Below are 7,101 nucleotides of genomic sequence, written 5' to 3' on the forward strand. Positions count from 1 at the left end.
TTTGTGTGTTCTGAAGTCCCTCCCCATACAAAGTGAGGTCACTTTGGGGGAAAACAAAAAAAGACAGTGTTGGCTCTGATCTTATAAGTTGTTCTATATAACCAGACAGATCCTTGTGCTGTGTGAGGCTTCATATAGTTGCAGAGATACACCTGTGTGGAACAATTTGCAGGATTAGACTTTAATTTGCAAGTGACACTAGAACAATAACTCTTTTGCATGTATATGGCACCTTTCTTCCCCAAATACATACATACTGGGACCAGTGTTGTTCAACATATTCAGACATGATCGGGGAAAAAGGGGTAAACAGGGAGGTGGTAAAAGTTTATAGATAATACAAAATTACTCATGATAGTTAAGTCCAAAGCAGACTGCGAAGTTAGAAAAAGGATCTCACAAAACTAGCTCAAGGGGCAAGAAAATGGCAGACTAACTTCAATGTTGATAAATGTAACGTAATGCCCATTGGAAAACATAATCCCAACTATACATCCAAAATGGTGTGGTCTAAATTAGCTCTTACCATTCAGGAGAGAGGTCTTAGAATCATTGGGGATAGTGCAGCAGCAGTCAAAAAAGATAACAGAATATTAGGAACCATTAAGAAAGGGATAGATAATAAGAAAAGATCTTAATGCCACTATATAAATCCATGGTATGCCTATACTTTGACTACTGTGTGCAGTTCTAGTTGCCCCATCTAAAAAAAGATACATTAAAATTGGAAAAAGTACAGAGAAGGGCAATAAAAATGATATGGGGTATAGAGTAGCTTCCATCTGAGGAGAGATTAAAAAGACTGGGATTGTTTGGCTTGGAAAAGAGATGACTAAAGGTGGATATGATAGAGGTTTATAAAAATCTTGAATGGTGTGGAGAAAGTGAAGAGGGAAGTGTTGTTTACCCCGTCACATAATACACAAGCTGGGGTCACCCAATGAAATTAATAGGCAGCAGGTTTATAACAAACATAAAGAAGTACCGCTTCACACAACTTACAGTCAACCCGTGGAACTCATTGCCAGGGGATGTTGTGAAGGCCAAAAGTATAACTGGGATAAGTTCATGGAGATTTGGTCCATCTAAATAGCTATTAGCCAAGCTGGTGAGGGGCACAACCCTATGCTCCAGCTGTCCTTAAATCTCTGACTACTAGAAGCTGGGACTGGATGATCATTTGATAAATTGCCCTGTTCTGTTCACTCCCTCTGAAGCATCTGGCATTGGCTGCTGTTGGAAGACAGGATACTTGGCTAGATGGACCATTGGTGTGACACAGTATGGCCCTTCTTATGTTCTTACTGTAGCAGGGAAATCCAGCCAGTTCTGGGGTAGTGACTAGTAACAAACTTGTCCCTAATGCACTTAACAGTATGGGGGAGGGGAGTGAGAGGAAACTGAGTAAGGATACTAGGGTTGATCCCTGCTTTTACAAAATGTGCTTGGTTTCTATAATGGCCATGCAGAACAAACAGTCCATTGGTTTAACTGCATGGAATTCTATTTATCTCCTCTGGAAGGATGAAGCCCTTGTTAGGGTTTGAACTTTTGACTCTAGGAAGTGTATCTGAGCCTGAAATTTAGATCACCAAACTACTATCCCCTCAGCATTTTTAGAACAGGGACCACTAAGGTAATTCTGCATCTGAAAGGGTGGGAGAGACCATGCAGATTTAGGAATGGGTAGAATTATAAACCTTAAAGGGTATTTCCACAGCTCTCCCACCCCTGGATTTAGGCCTGGAGTCAGCAAGGTCTTTAAGGCCATGCTTTGCTTTAAGCATGGGAGTAATCCAGTTTGACTTCACATGTTTAAAAGTCAATTTAAAAAATCTTGCTGAATTGGGGCCTTTATGACTTTATGATTAATGGCTAATCCCTCTGTCCATCCTATAACACAGGATTGTGTAGATCTGATAAAAGGAACAGATAAGTTAAGAGGGCAAGAGATTTTTAGGGTATTGCATCCCTAAATCAGCAGGTACTTATAAAGGCTAGTATAGCAGTTGCTATCCTTCTACACACTCAGGGCTAGTGCTACCATTAAGGCAAACTAGGTGATTGCCTAGGGTGCCAAGATTTGGGGGCACCAAAAGCAGTGCCCCCAGTTTTTTTACAGTGTTCCTCCCAGAGCGCACGGTCGCCGCTCCACTTCTCCTGCCTCCCAGGCTTGCGGCGCCAATCAGCTGTTTGGCGCCACAAGCCTGGGAGGGAAGGAGAATTAGAGCAGGGGTGGCGTGCTCGTGGAGGAGGCGGAGCAGAGGTGAGCTGGGATGGGGAGCTGCTGCATGGCTTCCCGGGGGGGGGGGAGCTGCCACAGGGGGGTGCCTCAGGGTGGGGGGGGGGAGCTGCTGCAGGGCTGGGGGGGGCACAAGGTTGAAGTTTCGCCTAGGGCACGAAACTTCCTTGCACTGGCCCTGTACACACTGCATGTAGTGAGCACATTGGCTTATCTAGAGCTGTCATAGAGACACTCTGTGCTACACACATAGAGCGTGGAAGCCTTTCTACATAGGCAATATGGTCTGATAAACTGATTGTGTGGCTGCACAACTGGTTGAAAAAAAACATATGCAAAGAGATAGTTATCAATGTTGTCACTGTCAGACTGTGAAGCCCTATCTAACAGGGTGCCACAGGGGGTCTTTCCTGGGTCTGGTACTATTCAATATTTTTCACTAATGGTATGGGTAATGAGAGCGAGCGCATGCGTATACAATTTGCAGCTAACCCCACGCTGGGAGGGGTTGCAAGCACTTTGAAGGACAGAATTAGAATTCAAAATCATCTTGGTTTTGGACCAATTCTCCAATTTGTCAAGATCAAGTTTAATAAAGATAAGTACAAAGTACTAGTGTGAGGAAGTAGAAATCAAATATATGAACACAAAAGTGAGAACAACTGTGTAGGTGGTTGTACTGCTAAAAAGGGTTTGGGAGTTATGGTGGACCACAAATTGAATAGGAGCTAACAATGTGATGCAATTGCAAAAAAGGCTGATACCATTTAAGGGGGATGTTAACAGGAGTGTCATATAAGATGCTGGATATAACAGTCCTGCTCTCCTGGGCACTGGTAAGGCCTCAGCTGAAGCACTGTGTCTAGGTCTAGGCCCCACACTTCAAGAAAGATGTGAACAAATTAGAGAGAGTCCAGCGGAGAGCAACAAAAATGATAAAAAGTTTTAGAAAATCTGACCTATGAGGAAAAGTTAAAAAAACTGGGCATATTTAATCTTGTGAAAAGAGGATGGGGGAGGGGCTTATACCAGACTTCAAATATGTTAAGGACTGTTATAAAGATGTCCAAGATCAATTGTTCTCCATGTCCACTGAAGGTAAGACACTAAATAATCAGTTTAATCTGCACCAAGGGAGAAGGTATTAGGCAAAACTTTCTAACCATAGGGATGGTTAAGTACTGATCTAGTCTTCCATGGGAGGTTGTGGAATCGCTGGCATTGGAGGTTTTTAAGAACAGGTTTGGCAAACACGTGTCAGGGATGGTCTAGGTCTACTTGTTCCTCCAACAGCATTGGGGGAGAGGCTAGATTAGATGACTGCTCAAGGTCCTTTCCAGCCCTATGGTTTTCTATTATGCATTGCCCTAATAAGCCTTTTAAATGTTATAGCAACGCTTTGGTATGGAGAACCAGGGAATAATTTAAGATCACGCTAGCCATGTGACCTGTCTAGCTGTTCACTATCTGGTTTAACCAGGATATACACTACAAAGGCACATGCTGTTTTTTCCCATTATTAAATTGTAATATAGAGACACACCCAATTTATATCAAGCTGACCATCCCTCATGGAGCTGTATGGTGCTGTCATCGGAGTCAATGGCAAAACTCTCACGGATTTCAAAAGACATAAGAGAACTTGGGGACAGTCCCAAAAGTGGATGCCTAAGGTACATCCGTATTTAAATGCTGATGAGGAAATATGTCTCTGCACGCAAGGCACCGCCACTTCAATGTGCCAGCTAGGGCATGGGAGTGGTGACACGGTCAGAGGTACTAATTGATTTTGGTGGGCGCTCAGCAGCTCTGACAACTAGGTTCCCTGTTTCACTGGCTGAACGTGGCATTCGGCGCTTAGCTTTAGCCCCCCACTTCTGAAAAGTTTGGCCCAGGGCCTTTGATGGTGATGGTGGTGGGGGGGGGGGGGGAGGTGCTGCTGTTTTCCGGCCGGCGAGCCCCGGAGGCTCCACCCTGGTGGCGGAGGGTTCCTGTGATGACAGCCAAAGATGGCGTGAGGCCCTGAGCCGATCCCAAGCGGGGCTCGATCCCCGCCCCAGGCCGGCGGGGCCTGAGCTAGGAGTTCGCGGCTCCAGCCGGGGCTTCCCTCGCTGTGCCGCGCGCCCGAGCGGCTGGACGGGCTCGGGGAGCTGCGGGCCCGACTACGGGGCGCAGGCCATGCCGCAGCCTCCCTCCCGGGCTTCCGCGCCACCCCGCCTGGCTGGGGGGGCTGCTCCCAGCACTGCTGTGCGGAGCGGGCCTCCGGCAGGAGCCCGTCGGGGCCCCCGGTTGGGCGCTGCTCGCCGCCCTTCCAATCCCTCCCTGCGCCCACGGGAGACCCCCCTGCTGGGCGGGGGAGAAGGGGTGTGAGGCAGACGGGGTGACCCGGAGGTGGGGGAGAGAGAGACACTGAGTGGGTGTGGGAGCGAGCGAGCCAGACGGACACACCCGCGCCCTGACAGGTGTGAGGTTCTGCGAGAGAACCAGACAGACCGGGAGGGGGCGGGGGGGTGAGAGACCGTCACAGACAGACACGTGACAGGTGTGGGGGGTATGAGAGCGCGACAGGCTGACGGGAGTGTGTGTGTGACAGACACGCTGCCTGACAGGCGTGAGGGGCTGAGAGAGCGACTGACAAGTGTGGGTGTGTGTTTGAGGGAGAGAGAGACGGGGTGTGCATATGAGAGAAATGGTGTGTGTGTGTGTGAGAGAGAGACGGGGTGTGCATATGAGAGAGAGAGAGAAATGGTGTGTGTGAGAGAGAGAGAGACGGTGTGTATGTGGGGGGGGGGCAGGCACAATTGCCCGACCCGCGGTGCATGGGGCGGCTTTGTGCCCCTCCAACAGCGGGGCGGCCAGGCCCTAGGCCCTGCGTGTGTCAGTGTCTCGGGGCTGTGTAAGGGACACACGGCTGAGGCGCGACGCGCGGGTTCCGGGGACTGAAACCAGCCCAGCTGCAGCGACTCGGCGGCCTCCAGCGTTTCCTCGAGGGAGCGAAGCGCCACCCTGCCCCGCTGCCGTGCGCAGGAGCCGGGGGGCGCCCGTCGGGCCGGGCTGCTGCTAGGCCCATCGAGTCATCCCCATGGCTAGACCAGCGCCCTGGCCCCAGGCCCAGTGCTCGGGCGGCAGGAGAAGCGGTGGCCAGCGAGCGCTGGGGGATGGCCCGACCCCCAGGCAGGCTGCTCCAGACGGGGCGTGTCCCTGCTGGTCCGGGAGCACAGCAAAGACACAGGCTCCGCACCAGCCACGGGGCTTTACAAACACCGCAGGGGCAGTGGGAAAGGTCCCTGTCCGCGTCAATAAAAGGAGGATCAGTCACATCCTACCATGGGCAAAGCAACCGCTTTGTGGCCCCTGCTCCACTGGTGAAAGGGCGCTAATAGCCCGGGGGGGGGGGGAATTAGGAAAGCTAATTAATTAATATGTGTGAAGCCTCTTCCACCCAAGGATCTCAGGTTATTTAGTTTTATTCTTCGTCTAGCTCATCTTCAGCCAGAGAAAAGTCAACCGGTGGGTCCCTCCGCATTCTTGCTACTTTTACTTCCTCCTGGTTCAGCTTTAGAAGAAATTAAACTGAAATTTGATTTGTTTGAGAAGCGGTTGAGTGGCTGCTGTGGCTGGCATCACTGTTAGATCTGTAACTGCCTCTGTAGCTAGATCCGTTTTGAACATCAGGTTATTTTCTACCTAGTCAAACTGCTGTGTTCAAGAAAGCGCCTTTTACACACCCACCCACTCACCCATTCTTCGTGCTGTTGGCTGGCTCTGAAATTCAGCCCAGCGTGTGAACTATTCTCGCAGAGCTGTGGCTGAAGAGCAAACGCCGTCTACAGAGCAAGTTGTGCATTGCATCTCGCATGAATTTGCAGACGTACACAACTGATTTGAAAACAACGTACATTTTAACCAGGTATGATGTGACACACAAAAAGATCTGTGGTGTTTCAAAGATGCCTAAGTAAGGCAATAACTTTCTATTTGTGTAGGATTCCAGAATAACTGGCCACACAGCAATATTCAGCGGTGTTTATACATTATTTCATGTTATTAAAAAAATCAGAGGGCTGACTATATGATTCAAATAAGAACCCAGCCATTGATAAATTGCGCTATACAGAAGTAACTAACTTTTTTCCAATTTTTAATTACTCTGGTCCAGTTCATCTCTAAATTAGATACATAATTTACCAGAGGGGCTGAAATGATCTGGTAAAAGCAAACACACCTTTACCTTTCAAAAATGACCATTACTATGAATTTAGTGTGTATTTAAATCCATCATTTGTCAATAAAGTGACCTTTGAGGATCTGGGGGCTAGTGTGTATTTAAGCTCCTAACGTCCATTGATTTCAGTGGTTAAGAGCTTAAAAACCTTTTGTGTGCCAAAAAACAGAAATCACATTTACTAAAGATACTATAGGTTTGTAAATTGGCACACATATTTGTGTAATATACTTAATATTTCTAATTTCCTTGCTTTTCTGTTTTATGAAATTCAAATAGCCTTGTATATGTCACCTATGTTTTGCATATATAAGCTGTGTAAAGTATGATAAATATGTTCTTTCCATATGGGAAATCAAATGTTTCCAGATTAAAAAAGAAGAAAAGCTTATGAAGAGCAGGCTTAATAAAATAATTACAATAAACACGCTCTTGTACTCATGGTAAATCTATACATTTCACATAGTAAAGTGACAGAGACCAAAAGCCAGGAAACTCACACTTAAGGACTAATTCTGTATGCAGAATTTCCATTAAAGTCAGTGAGACCTCTGCCTATGAAGCTTTTGCAGGACTGGATGCTATATTATCATAGCACTTGAACTTATTTAGCAACTGTCATTTGAAGATCTCA

This window comes from Malaclemys terrapin, chromosome 16 (genome assembly GCF_027887155.1).
Source record: "Malaclemys terrapin pileata isolate rMalTer1 chromosome 16, rMalTer1.hap1, whole genome shotgun sequence".
Lineage (NCBI taxonomy): Eukaryota > Metazoa > Chordata > Testudines > Emydidae > Malaclemys > Malaclemys terrapin.